This window comes from Gorilla gorilla, chromosome 7 (assembly GCF_029281585.2).
Source record: "Gorilla gorilla gorilla isolate KB3781 chromosome 7, NHGRI_mGorGor1-v2.1_pri, whole genome shotgun sequence".
NCBI lineage: Eukaryota > Metazoa > Chordata > Mammalia > Primates > Hominidae > Gorilla > Gorilla gorilla.
This window is the reverse complement of record NC_073231.2, coordinates 102,509,404-102,525,025: the sequence shown is the minus strand read 5'-3', so window position 1 is coordinate 102,525,025 and position 15,622 is coordinate 102,509,404. Positions and strand designations below refer to the sequence as shown.

Sequence of the window (15,622 nt, the reverse complement as noted above, 5' to 3'; positions counted from 1 at the left end):
GCTTTCATGGGCTGGCATTGAGTGTCCGCAGCTTTTCCAGGTGCATGGTGCAAGCTATCAGTGGATCTATCAGTCTGGAGGATGGTGGTCCTCTTCTCACAGCTAAACTAGACGATGCTGAAGTAGGGTTTCTGTGTTGGGTTCCAACCCCACATTTTTTTCCGCACTGCCATGGCAGAAGTTCTCTATGACAGCCTCACCCCTGTAGCAAACTTCTGCCTGTGCAGCCAGGCATTTCCATACATCCTCTGAAATCTAGGAAGAGGTTCCCAAACCTCAGTTCTTGACTTCTGTGTACCTACAGACAACACTATGTGGAAGATGCCAAGGCTTGGGGCTTTCACCCTGCGAAGCAACAGCCCAAGCTGTACCTTGGCCCCTTTTAGCCATGGCTGGAGCTGCTGAAATGCAGGGTACCAAGTCCCTAGGCTGCACAGAGCAGAGGGACCTGGGCCTGGCCAAAAAAAACATCTTTTCCTCCTAGGCCTCTGGTCCTGTGACGGGAGGGGCTACCATGAAGACTTCTGACCTGCCCTGGAGTCATTTTCTCCATTGTTTTGGGGATTAACATTAGGATCCTCATTATTTATGTAAATTTCTAAAGCCAGCTTGAATTTCTCCTCAGAAAATGAGATTATCTTTTCTATTGCATTGTCAGGCTGCAAAATTTCCAAACTTTTATGCTCTGTTTCCCTTTTAAAACTGAATGCCTTTAACAGCACTGAAGTCACTTCTTGAATGTTTTGCTGCTTAGAAATTTCTTCTACTAGATACCCTAAATCATCTCTTTCAAGTTCAAAGTTCCACAGATCTCTCAGGCAGGGGCAAAATGCCACCAGTCTCTTTTCTAAAACATAACAAGAGTCACCTTTGCTTCAGTTCCCAACGAGTTCCTCATCTCCATCCAAGACCACCTCAGTCTGGATTTCATTGTCCATATCATTATCAGCATTTTGGTCAAGGCTATTCAACAAGTCTCTAGGGAGTTCCACACTTTCCCACACTTTCCTATCTTCTTCTGAGCCCTCTAAACTGTTCCAACCTCTGCATGTTACCCAGTCCCAAAGCCGCTTCCACATTTTGGGATATCTTTTCAGCAGCACCCCACTCCTGGTACCAATTTACTGTAATTAGTCTGTTTTCATGCTGCTGATAAGGATATACCCAAGACTGTAAAATTTCCAAAAGAAAGAGGTTTAATGGACTTACAGTTACACAGGGCTGGGAGGCCTCATAATAATGGTGGAAAGGAAGGAGGAGCAAGTCAGGTCTTACATGGATGGCAGCAGGCAAAGAGCTTGTGTAGGGAAACTCCTGTTTTTAAAACCATAAGATCCCATGAGACTTATTCACTATCATGAGAATAGCATGAGAAAGACAAGCCCCCATGATTCAATTACCTCCCACTGAGTAACCTCCCACACCACATGTGAATTCAAGATGAGATTTGGGTGGGGACACAGCCAAACCATATCAGTTGGGAATTTCAACAATGAACTAAAACTATATATCAGTAACAAGAGGAACTTTGGAAACTGTACAAATATATGAAGGTTAAACCACATGCCCCTGAATGACTATTGCATCAATGAGGAAATAAAGAAGGAAATTAAAATATTTCTGGAAACAAATGAAGATGTGAATACAACATACCAGAACCTATGGGATACAGCAAAAGCAGTGCCAAGAAGGAAGTTTATAGCAATAAATGCTTACCTCAAAAAAGTAGAAAGATTTCAAATAAACAACTTAATGATGTATTTCAGGGAACTAGAAAAGCAAGAACAAATCAAACCTAATATTAACAGAAGGAAAGAAGTAATAACATTAGAATAAAACTAAAGGAAATCAAGACTTGAAAAAGTACAAAGGATCGATGAAATGAAAAGTTGGTTTTTGAAAATATAAGTAAAATTGACAAACTGCTAGCTATAGTAACCAAGAAAAAGAAAGAAAAGATTCAAGTAAATAAAATCAGAAACAAAAAAAAAAGGAGACATTACAACTGGTACCACAGAAATACAAAGAATCACTGGAGACTATTATAAACAGCTATACTTTAACATATGGAAAAACTTAGAGAAAATGGATAACTCCTGGTCACATAAAACCTACCAAGAATGAGCCAGGAAGAAACAGAAAGCCTGAGCAGAATAAAAATTAGTAATAATTAATCATTAATAAAATGTCTCAAGTTAAGAAAAGACCAGGAGCAGATGGCTTTACTGCTGAATTCTACTAAACTCATGAAGAAGAACTAACAAAAGTTCTTCTCAAACTATTCAAAAAAATTGGAGAAGAGGGAATTATTCCTAATTCATTCTATGAGGCCAAAATTACCCTGAAATCAAAACAAGACAAGGACACACTAAAAAATAAAAAGAAAACTAAAAGCCAATATCCCTGATGAACACAGATGCAAAAATTCTCAACAAAATACTAGCTAACCAAATCCAACAACACATTAAAAAGACAATACACCACAATCAAGTGGAATTTATCCCAGGGATGCAAGGATTGTTCAACACCAACAATAAATATGATACATCACATCAACAGAATGAGGGACAAAAACCATATGAATCATCTCAGTAGACATAGAAAAAGCATTCAGTTCTTCAACAAATGGGAAAACTGAATATCCATGCAGAAGAATGAGAGTAGACCCCTACTACGTATACAAAAATAAACTCAAAACGGATTAAATACTAAAACATAAGACCCAAAAGTATAAAACTAATAGAAGAATACATAGGAGAAGCAATTCAGGACATTAGATTTTTATGGCTAAGACTTCAAAAACAGGCAACAAAAACAAAAATAGACAAATGGGGTCATAGTAAACTAAACATCTTCTGCAGAACAAAGAAAACAATCAACAGAGTGAAGAGACAACCTGCAGTATGAGAGAAAATATTTGCGGACTATTTATCCAACAAGGAACTAATATCCAGAACATAACAGGAAATCAAACAACTCAACAGCTAAAAAAAAAAAAAAGCCCAAATAATCCCATTAAAAAGTGGGCAAAGGGTCTGAAGAGACATTTCTTAAAATAAGATACACAAGTGGAAAACATGTATATGAAAAAATGCTTTGCATCACTAATCATGAAGGAAATGCAAATAAAAGATAGCTCACCCTAGTTGGAATGGCTATTTTCAAAAAGACATAAAATAACAAATGCTGGCAAGGATGCAAAGAAAAGGGAATGCTTATATACTGTTGGTGGGAATCTAAATTAGTGCAGCCATGATGAAACACATCATGGAGGTTTCTCAAAAAGCTAAAAATATAACTACTATACACTCCAGCAATCCCACTATTGGGTGTTTATCCAAAGGAAAGGAAATCAGTATATCAACCAAAGAGGTAAAAGATCTCTACAAGGAAAACTGCAAAACACTGATGAAAGAAATCATAGATGATACAAACAAATAAAAACACATCCCATGCTCATGGATAGGTGGAACCAATATTGTGAAAACGACCATACTGCCCAAAGCAATATACGGATTCAATGCAATTCCCATCAAAATACCATCATCATTCTTCACAGAATTAGAAAAAATAATCCTAAAATTCACATGGAACCAAAAAAGGGGCCTCACAGCTAACGCAAGATAAGCAAAAAGAACAAATCTGGAAGCATCACATTACCCAACTTCAAATTATCCTACAAGGCTATAGTTACTAAAACAGCAGGGTAGGGGTATAAAAATAGGCATGTAGACCGATGGAACAGAATAGAGAACCCAGAAAGAAAGCCAAATATATTAAGTAAGTGCTGATCCTCAACAAAGCATACAAAAACATAAATTGAGGAAAGGGCACCCTATTCAACAAATGGTGCTGAGAAAACTGGCAAGTCACAGGTAGAAGAATGAAACTGGATCCTCATTTCTCACATTATATAAAAATCACCTCAAATGGATCAAAAACTTAAACCTAAGACCTGAAACCATAAATATTCTAGAAGATAACATTGGAAAACTTATTCTAGACATTGGCTTAGGCAAAGAATTCATGAATAAGACTGCAAAAGCAAATGTAACAAAAACAAAAATAAATAAATGGGACCTAATTAAACTAAAAAGCTTCTGCACAGCAAAAGAAATAATCAGCAGAGCAAACAGACAACCCACAGAATGGGAGAAAATATTCACAAACTATGCATCTGACAAACGACTAATATACAGAATCTAAAAGGAACTCAAACAAACCATCAAAAAAAAACCAAATTCCATCAAAAAGTGCGCAAAGGACATATAGACAATTTTCAAAAGAAGACATACAAACAGCCACCAAACATATGAAAAGATGCTCAACATCACTAATGATCAGGGAAATGCAAATCAAAACCACAATGAGATACCACCTTACTCCTGCAAGAATGGCCATAATTAAAAATTCAAAGAACAATAAATGTTGGTGTGTATGTGGTGAAAAGGGAACATTTTTAGAACTGCTGGTGGGAATGTAAACTGGTACAACCACTATGGAAAACAGTATGGAGATTCCTTAAAGAACAAAAAGTAGAACTACCATTTGATCCAGCAATCCCGCTACTGCATATCTACCAAGAGGAAAAGAAGTCATTGTAGGAAAAAGACACATGCATATGCATTTTTACAGCAGCACAATTTGCAATTGCAAAGATATGGAACCAACCAAAGTGCCCATCAAACAACAAGTAAATAAACAAAATGTGGTAGATATAGACCATGGAATACTACTCAGCCATAAAAATGAACAAAATCAGGTCTTTTGCAGCAAGTTAGATGGAGCTGGAGGCCATTATTCTAAGTAAAATAACTCAGGAATGGAAAACCAGTATTGTATGTCCTCACTTATAAGTGGGAGCTAAGCTATGAGGATGCAAAGGCATAAGAATGATATACTGGACTTTGGGGACTTGGTAGGGAAGGTTGGAAAGGGGATGAGGGATAAAAGACTTCATATTGGGTACAGTGTACACTACTTGGCTGATGGGTATACAAATCTCAGAAATCACCACTAAACAGCCTATCCATGTAGCCAAACACCAACTGCACCCTAAAAACTATTGAAATAAAAATTACTTTTAAAAAAGCAAATACAAAACAAAGAAATCAGTATATCGAAGGGATACCTACATTTTCATGTTTATTGTAGCACTATTCACGATAACCAAGATATGCAATCATCCCAAGTGTCTATCAACAGAAGACTGGATAAAGAAAATGTGGCATATATATACACAATGGAATACTACTCAGCCATAAAAAAGAATGATATACTGTCATTTGCAGCAACATGGATGGAAATGGAGGTCGTTATGTTAAGTGAAATAAGTCAGGCACATAGACCAATGGAATAGAATAGAAAACCCAGGAATAAATTCACATAAAGAAAAAATATTGCATGCTCTTACTTATATGTGGTAGCTAAAAAAGTTTATCTCATGGAGATAGAGAGTAGAATGATGGTTACCAGAAACTGGGAAGGGTGTGAGGCAGTGGGAGGGATGAAGAGAGGTTGGTTATATACAGAAACGTAAAAGGAAGAAGTCCTAGTGTTGGATAGCATAGTAAGGTGACACAGTAATAATAATTTATTATTTCAAAATTGCTAAAAGAATTGAAATGTTCCCAAAGCAATGATAAATGTTTGAGGTAATAGATATCCTAAATATCCCAATTTGATTGTTACACATTGTATGCATGTATCAAAATATCACACATACTCCATAAGTATGTACAATAATTATTAATCAATAAAAATAGGAAAAAATAAACATTTTTGGTATGATAAAAAGCCAACTGGAACTTACATACACCAAAAATGCACTAGTGTGTGTTGTTGAGAAAACACTTATTTTAAAAAAGAGTTTTCACATATCAATAAGAAAAGGACCAATAATATTTTCTAAAAGCAGGAAAATAAATAAACAATTCATAGAAAATACAAATGATTCTTAAACTTATAAAAAGATGCTCAACATTACTCATGATAAAAACACAAACTAAAACAGGGTGCTGTTCCCCTCCATCAGATTACTAAGTTTTTCATATACATTGTGATGGAAAGGGAATGGAGAAACAGGCACACTTCCATATTGCTGCTGGGAGTGTACAATTTCTATGGAGAACAGTCTACATACATGCATATACTTTTAACATAAATATTCCTCTTCTAGAAATTATCCTGCAGATACACTCACACAAAATGATCTGTGCACGAGGATGTTGTGTTACACTGTTTGTAATAGGAAAAGTTAGGAATAGTTTAAATGTTTATGTAGACTAAGTAAATCATGGTACATCTATGTGTATTGGTACATGTAACGTACCAATTAGAACACGAAGCTAATTAAAAAGAATGCAGTAGAAGTAGCTCTCTACATACATATATTGAACAGCCTCCAAAATGAAATGTCAGGAGAACAAAGCAAGGTGCAGAATAAAATGTAAAGCTACCAATTAACTAAAAAGAAAAAAGAATATGCTCTCTTAAATGATACATAAGACACTGATAACAGTGTTTGTCTCTGTGGAGGGTAACCCAGTGGTGGCTTAGAGCAAGGAGGAAGAAGGAAACTTACATTTCACTACATACTCTTTTTGAGTTGTGTTCCACTTGTATATATTACCTCAAAAACTAAAAATTTGTAAAGCCTTTTTAAATATAATTTCTTTTCTCTGACTTATGCATCTTCTCAATTCTCAACAAATATGCACTTAGTGTCTATTCTGCCAAAGAGGGTGTCATGTTTGTGGATATTCTTGTTTTGTTCCAGGGACAGGCGGGATAAATTTAGTCCTTAAGGGTATCAGTGTTTCAATTGTCATTGTGATTATGGTCTGTCTGAGAAAATAAAAACAGACAACACTAACTCTTTTTAAAAAGCCGTTTAAATCATTTTTGTTCTTAAGCAAATCTGTTGCCAAACATCAAAAGGTTTTTCTTTACCTTCGTGTCCAAAGATAAACTGTTTTTCAAAGGCGCTTCTTATTTTACCAAAAACAAAACGAAAATAAGATTCTCAAAGTTTTATGGGATGTAGCTGCATCAGGGTATGAAGGGAATGTCTTCTTCAAGCAAAAGAAACATTTTGTTCACATTTTGTTTGAATCTCTTTCCTCCTTAGAACTGCTATGCCAAGTTTCAACTGAAAAGATGTGCCTGTAATGGATGTGCAGACAGACCTTTATCTAAAGAAACAGGAATGTAATACAATCACTCTTAGCCAGGTGTGTTGAATATTTTTCATTATTTTAAAGTCTCTACAAGCATTTCTTTAAAAAACCTATGCCCTTGGTGACACTAATTCAGAGTAATAGAAAAGTTTACTTAAGTCATGAAGTCTCACACATTAGAGACTACCAAACTATGCTATTCAGCCACATCAATTTGACATTAATGAGATGTAAATGAGTGTATTTATCAGTCTCAATAAACCCACAAAAGTGTTTTAACCACAACATCATTAAGGACAGGGGGAAAAAAGGTTCAGGAAATACATGCATCTCAGTTCTTTCTATTTCTCAGACTCCTTTCCTCTTCAGAACATTGTGTCCAACTTGGTTTTCCATTGGGAAGAATCCAAGCTGTAATGCCAGCTTTGGGTATTTTGCCGATGTTGAAAATTTTGAGATATTCTAAAAATGGTTGACATACTGCATTACCTACTAAAACAGATTCCCTATGATTAGTTTTGTTGCTTCTAGTTGAACAATTACTTTTTAGAAATAAGACTAAGTTTTTATTACAAGACAATATCCCCCACTCATCCACCTCCACTTTCTTACAAGTAATAGAAAAGTCTTGTCACGGGTTTATTTGTTTTTCATTTCTCTTTTCTAACCACCATTTTCCTCAGTTACAGCTCCAACTTTAGCATTTTATTGCGATTTATTCAATAAGATATTTGAGCCACTTCCCAACTAGCCAGACAATATAGTGTTCACACTACCCACAGCTATCTAGTCAGCTAATGTCACCTCCCAGCTTAGAGCCCTCAGATTGCACCCTATCTTGCTCAGAATAAAAGCTGAAGTCTTATGGATGTCCCACAAGTCCGGTCTTATGTTCAGATCTCATCTCTACTGAGGCAGGAGAATAGCGTCAGGAGGCAGGGACCCTAAGGCCAATTCACACTGACTTCCTAGAACTAAATCAAAAGGAAAACCCCAACTTTCCAAGCCCATGTAACAAAAGCATCAGAGGCTCCCTTTACAACACCCCCTTTCCGGTATCAGATGAAAAATGGAAAGTACCTCTGATCTGTCCCCTCCCACCACCAATCAGGCTGGTCACAGGCCTAGTCTTCATTTGCATAGGGGTGTAACTTTGTAACCACTTCAGTCTCTGACTGATCATGAAAGGCGACCAATCAGACTGGTCGTGGCCCACTACCTCATTTATGTAGGATGTAACCAAGTGACCAATGGGAAACCTCTAGATGGTATTTAAACCCCAGAAAATTCTGTAACCACTGCTCCTGAGCTGCTTGCCCAAGTCCGCTCTCATTCTGTGGAGTGTACTTTCACGTCGATAAATCTGTACTTCCGTTGCTGCATTCTTTCATTGCTTTGTGTGTGTTTTGTCCAATTCTTTGTTCAAACTGCCAAGAACCTGGATGACTCCTAGTCAAGACTCCACTGGTAACATCTACCATTCCCCTTCTCTGCTCCAGTCACTCTGGCCTCTTTGCTGAAGGGCAATATTCCCACCTCAGTACCTTGGTAGTAACTGTGCCTTCTGCCTGGCACACTCTTACCCAGAGTGAATAGTACACCTTCATCTTGGTTGAAAATGTTTGCTATTTGGGTGATGGCTATGCTTGAAGCCCAAATCTCACCATTAAACACTATATGCATGTAACAAACCCACACATGCACCCCCTGAATCTAACATTTTAAAAAAATTTTTAAAGAAACAACATTCACTTCTCAAAGAAGCACTCCTTGACCACCCCATTTTTTTTTTAATTGAGACAGAGTCTTGCTCTGTCGCCCAGGCTGGAGTAAAGTGATGCAAGCTCAGCTCACTGCAGCCTCTGCCTCCCAAGTTAAAGGAATTTTCATGCCTCAGCCTCCAGAGTATCTAGGATTACAGGCATGCACCACCAAGCGCAGCTAATTTTTGTATTTTTAGTAGAGATGGGGTTTCGCCATCTTGGCCAGGCTGGTCTCGAACTCCTGCACTCAGCTGATCTGATCACCCTATTTAAAACTGAAACAACTCCCCAATCCTAGCAATCGTTTTCCAACTCCTTTGCTTTATTTTTTGGCATAGAATATGCCACCTCCAAGCATGCTATAAAATTAATTTATCCATTTGGCTCATTGTCTCAATTTCCAGTCTAGAATGGAAATTCCATCAATGCAGGGATATTTCTCATCTGTTTTGTTCACTGCTATATCCCCAGTACCTAGAACAGTGTCTAGTACATGGCAGGTCCCAGGGATGCTGCACAGAACAAGGCTGACTGTGTACTATACAACCTCACAGGACACCATTCCCATGGTTTTGGAGTGGTAGAATGGGGTAGCCCTGTCAAGGAACAAAGTATTTATTAACTCCCTACCTTATGATCTCTAAAACAACAACTTTCACAAACGGTTTAAGAAGCCCATGAAGCTTTATTTTTGCCTCCTTTTTGTTTTCATAGTTTATTTTTATTACATAGAAAGCTGGTGTTGGACATTGCACAGAGAGACAATTATCTGATTCTGTCAAAGGAGAAATACTTACCTATTTCACCCAAATCTCTAATAATCCTCTAAATCACGAGACCTGCTAGGATCTATTTGTTTCTGCCAGGCCCCTAAAAATCATATTAACGAACTATCACTCAAGCTAAACACTTCTTTTTAGTTGCCCCAAGTTTTCAATTTTCTCATCAAAATGAAAGAAATGTAAAAGTAGTTCTTCAAAGAGATTCTACAGGTAAATTAACTGAGAATTAGGAAAGAATCTAAAATGCTAAACCTTCATATATTCCATAAATACAAACCAAGGAGAAGTTGGCAACTATGTTCTTTTCTCTTTTTTCCTAATCTTTTAGAAATGAGTTGCAGATTTTTCAAATGATCCTTCATTCATTCCAAGCCCTAGAATTACTTGGAAGAATATTCTTTCAAATTTAATGTATTACAATAAACCTCAAATTGATAGTTTCCTTGTTGCAGCTGCCAAACCTTACGTAGGCCATTTGTTTTTCTTTTGTTTTGCATAATTCACATGGATTTGACAACACAATGGTTGGTACTGTAGTGAAGCAACACATCCTGAGAGGATATTCTTGGCAAGTTAAGAGCTGAATAGGATTACAAATGCTACTTTACACTATAGCTTTTACAATTTACAGTGGAACACCAAAATTTTGAAAGATGAGAATTATGTTTACTCTCTCAGACATACTTGCATATGCTTTACACACACACACACTTTTTTATATGTACTCTAAATCTTATGCTTCTGTAATTGTATTCCTAATAGTTCCAGCCACCATAATGCTGAGAACAAAGCAGGAATTCAAAATAAATATTTGTAGACCAGTGTATCACTGGTTGACAAAAAGACTGAAGATTATCAAGTACAAGGAAAGGAGCTACATACAGTAAAGTACACTAAGTTTTTTAAATTACAGTTTTTATGTTGGGATCACTGTAGATTCCACATTGAGTTATAAGAAAGAATACAGAGAGATCCTATGTAAACTTTCCCCAGTTTCCCCAGTGCAGCATCCTACAAAACTACAGTACTTTATCAGAAGCAGGATACTGCCATTGAGACAGTCCAGACATAGAGCATGTCTATCACCACAAGGATCTGTCCTGTTGCTCTTTTACAGCTACACCCACGCATCCCTCTACTCCCACCCCCACCCAAACTCCTTAAATCCTGGCAACCACTAATTTGTTGTTCATTTCTATAATTCTGTCATTTAAAGATTGTTATATAAATAGAAACATGTGTATATAACCTTTATGATTGATTTTTTTCTCAGCAGAATTCCCTAAAGATTCTTCCAGGTCATTGCCTATATAAATAATCTTTTCCTCTTTATTGCTGAGTAGTATTCCATAGTATGGATATATCACAGTTTGTTTAACCATTCATCAATTTAAGGACAACTGGATTCTTTCCATTTTGGCTATTACAAATAAAGCTGTTATAAACATTAGCATAAGGCTTTTATCATTAGATAATGTCTCTCTGTCTCTGTTAATTTTCTTTCATCTGAAGTCTACTTTATCTGATATTAATATATCTGCTTTCCTTTGATTGATCTTTGCATGACACCATCTATCCTCATTATTTGTGGATTCCATATTTGCTAATTTGCCTACTCACTAAAATTTATCTGTAACCCCAAAATCATACTTGCATTGCTTTTGCAGCCATTTGTGCACAAGTGCAGTACAGCAAAAAAAAAAAAAAAAAAATTGAGTCACTCCATACACATGTTCCTAGCCAAGGTCAAACAAGTAAATACTTTGCCTTCTTGTTTTAGCTCTCATGCTGTAAACAACTGTTCTCACAGTTTATTTACTGCCACGGTTTTGATATGTTTGTACTTTTTATTGGTGATTTTACTGTTTAAAATGGCCTCAAGCATAGTACTAAAGCCCTATTGTTCCTAAGCAAATGAAAGCCCTGATGTACCTTACAGAGAAAACATGTGTGTGCGATAAGCTTTGTTCAGATATGAGTTCTAGAGCTCTTGGCAATGAGTTCAAAGTTAATGAATCGATAATATATACTCAGTAAGGTGTCTTTAAACAGAACACATAAAATAAAATTATTCATTGACCAGTTGAGAAAAATGTGACCAGAGGCTTGCAGGAATCTAGCTCTGTATTTCCCCTAGGAACAGCAGTTTAGTATTTGCAAATTCAGCATTCACAGCAGTTTTACAGAACATAACTACCATGATTAACAAGAATCAATTACATATGTTTTTCTCTCCTTTCCAAATTGCCTATATGTTTACATATGAAGTAAGTTTCTTGTACATAGCATAGAGTTGATCATGTTTTTCAATGCATTCTGGCAATCTGTTTTAAATTGTTACATTTACGCCATTAACATTTAATGTAATTGTTGATATATTAGAACTTATCCACCATTTTATTTCTTATTTTCTATTTTTATTCTCTGTTTTTTGTTTCTCTAGGTTTTTTTTCCTCCTGTCTTTCTGTGACAAGTAATTTTCAATTGAAACCCAGATATTTATATTATGTTATGAGACTCCACATCCATTTTAGTTGGATTTCTCTGACACTACTGCAGGGGCGATGGAGAGTGGGAGGTGTCACTGCCTCATCAATGCCAGATAGAGGTACAAGTCCAGGTTCCATTGACACTCAAGGAGGGGCAGGGTCTCCTCATACATTCTGAGTGAAAGTGAGAGTCGTAGATCCTCCATGTGGTATCCACTGACACTGTGGTAAGATGGCCTCAATACTTCTGGGAAATGGTAAAAGTCCACTAGATCTCCTCTGACATCATGCCAGCAGGGCAAGGGAGAGGTGCATTATTGTCAATTAGGCCACAAGTCCAAGATCCCCGCTGACATCACAAGCGGGGATGTGGTGGGGGCAGCAGGAGGCTCATTACTGGTTGATGGGAAGGAAAGTACCTCTACTTGGTCTTCTCTGACCCTACCCTGGCAGGGATATTCAGATACCTCATCACAGCCTTATTAGAGTAGACATCTAAGATATCCACTCAGTCTTTGCTGAATACATAAGGGTGGGTCCACAATTTTTTCTGTTTGTTTGCAATAGAGTGGTTACTTTTTAAAAGTTTTGTCTTGCTGGATTATCCTTTTTGGGTCCTTTGTTAGAGAAAACAGGCTTTTGTTGGAGATTTTTTTTTTTTTGTCTGCACCATTGGCATCTCCAAGTTACCCATTTGGTCAGCTCTAAGTCTGAGATATACAAGGCAAAAAGAAAAACCCAGAGAACTCAGTAATGTGTCATTCCTCAGGTCCTGAGGTCTCCAGCTGGTTTGCCTTATTCTCTCCACCTTTCATAGTCTTCTTATATTTGTTTTATATATATAATGTCAAGGGTTTTTAGTTGTACTTAGGAGACAAATAGGAAAAACTACATTTACTCCATCTTCCTGGAAATGGAAACTCTCCAACATGTTAATTTTTAACAACACACTGTGTAAAATGCAAAATTTTCACAAAGCAAACATGAGTGTTAATATTTCCTTTCTACATGTTTCATTTTTTCCTGAATATGGTCTCTTTGAATCCTCTTCTGAGCTACCCGAGTCAGAATAAATTACTCCCTTCTTCAAATGTCCACAAGCATATCATTTACTTTTCTGCAATGCTTTATAATCACCCAATGATCTCATCCTTGGTCATGTAATAAAGCAAATTGAAGATGAGAACCATGTGAGATTCATGTTTAGATTTTCAATATCTAAATGTCTGATTGCAGACATATATTATGGTAACTTGCACAGTGTGGGGCAAACAATGGATATCCAATAAATATTTGTTGACTGAATAAATGAACAAATGAATATTTATTCAGCAGTTACCCATATGTTCTAGAACTCAATAAGAATTTGTCTAACTGAACCAAATTGTTTCACCATCTGTCAGTCCAATCAATCCAAACTTATTTATTCCCATGAGGAAAAGGGAAGCTCACAAACTATATCCAAAGTGTGATTATTGCAAATTAGTACTTTTCCCCAATTAATAATTAATCATTAGCAACTTTTTTTTTAATTTATGCCCAGAACTGTCCATGATACAAAATAAGTAAAAGTCAGGATCCCTGCCCTCAGAAGCATCAAACATATTGTGGAGAATAAAAGATATATAATAATTAAAGGTAAATAATCAGTAGTGAAATTGAAGTGTAAGAAAAATAGAGAATATAGGTGATCTAGATAATTAGACAAGACTTCATATAAGAGACAGGACTTCAGACACACTTTGAAGGATAGCTAATATTTAGTTGGCAGACAGTAGAGCAAAGAAGGGGATTTCGGGTTGGGAACAATATAGAAAGATATAAAGATAGAAACAAACTTGGCCTAAGTGTGGCGACGGAGAGGTTCATTTAGAAAAGGAGATAAGGCCAGGTGCGGTGGCTCACACCTGTAATCCTAGCACTTTGGGAAGCCGAGGTGGGCAGATCACGAGGTCAGGAGTTTGAGATCAGCCTGGCCAACATAGTGAAACCCTATCTCTACTAGAAATATAAAAAAATTAGCCAGGCGTGGTGGCACACACCTGTAATCCCAGCTACATGGGAGGCTGAGGCAGCAGAATTGCTTGAACCCGGGAGGCGGAAGTTGCAGTGAGCCGAGATCGTGCCACTGCACTTCAGCCCGGGTGACAGTGTAAGACTGTCTCAAAAAAAAAAAAGAAAAAAGATAAGCCTGAAAATTAGAATTTCAAAATTAGAGAAATCAAAAAATCACCATCATCTGAACTACATTACAATTTATAAAAAGTTTTAAAACATGCATTTTCTTATGTAAGCCACCAAATATCTTTAATAAAATGCAGAGGAGGAACGTGAAGTGACTTGAATCTAGGTCTTCAGACACCCACCCACGTAATATGTACACACCATTTACTCTCTGTAATGTCCAAATGGCAGGGGTAGATTTTTTTGTGGGAGAAGTGGGGATGATGTTTCCCCAGTGAGATAACTCTGGCAATATTCAGAAAGCCGTATTAAAAAAGAGAGACTAGAAAGGCAACAGCTAATATGAGTAAGGAAGAAGTAAATCTGGGAGCTATTTCAGAAGAAGATAGATGACTTGATAGAAGGGAAAGGAAGGGAGTCAAAGCTAAGGTTTCTGAGGTAGGCATTGAGGAAAACACTGGTACCTCACCAAGAGAATCAGAAAACCTAAATGATGCCTAAAACTCCAGTTTGGTTTTTAACACTGAGCTCAGGAACTATATAGGCTTTAGAAAAGCAGGACAGAAGAGGGCCATCAAGCCCGGGAGCAATACATGGTGTACGAGAGCTGCTAAAACAAAAATAAAAATCCTTAGCCTCTTCGAAGTCTAGAGGCCAAGAGCCATATTTGAATGGCCTCCTGGTCATCTCAACCAAGACGGCTCTAGCCACCTTGGAATAGACCAGTCGATACAGTTTTTGATTTACCAGCATACTTTCCCATGTTCTGGCTTTATTTTCTTTAGGGTAGTCCTCCCTGATCCCTACACTCTGGTCTAGGTTGACTGTCAATCACAATACCATTCCTCACCCTGTACTCTGCACCTAAACTACAGAGCTGGAATGACTCAAGTAAGGCAAATCAGAATCTTTCCTGACGTTGGTATACAATGTATTAACTATATTCTCTTATTTTCTGTATTCTTAATGTTCTGGCATCCAGGAACTCAATGGACCAGGAGGGACTGTCCCTCACAGCATTAGCTAATTGCTAGTGATAGCAAATAACACCCCTGTAAGCGTGCCTTTCATGCAGAAACTAGCCAATCCAAAGCCCATCCCACCAGCATGACCTCCCTTATCAAATCCTCATACACCTAGCCAATATTTTCCTGCCTTTATAACCACAGGGCTAGGTACCAGACGTCTTGCTAAAGAACTCTACAACCCAGAGCCCATGAAAATCA

At 37.2% G+C, this 15,622-nt stretch overlaps 1 protein-coding gene across 5 annotated transcripts in view; it reads right to left on the bottom strand.

Moving 5' to 3' along the window:
- The window catches only part of CPQ (carboxypeptidase Q), a 495,923-nt gene that overhangs the window by 459,435 nt on the left and 20,866 nt on the right, over positions 1-15,622 (bottom strand). For 4 of the 5 annotated variants that reach the window (XM_055348055.2, XM_063709392.1, XM_063709393.1 and 1 more), the window contains exon 2: positions 1,210-1,314. The exons of the other annotated variant lie outside the window; for it this stretch is intronic. The gene's annotated coding sequence lies outside the window, so the exon portion shown is untranslated. The remainder of the gene's footprint in view (positions 1-1,209; positions 1,315-15,622) is intronic. 5 annotated transcript variants of the gene reach the window in all.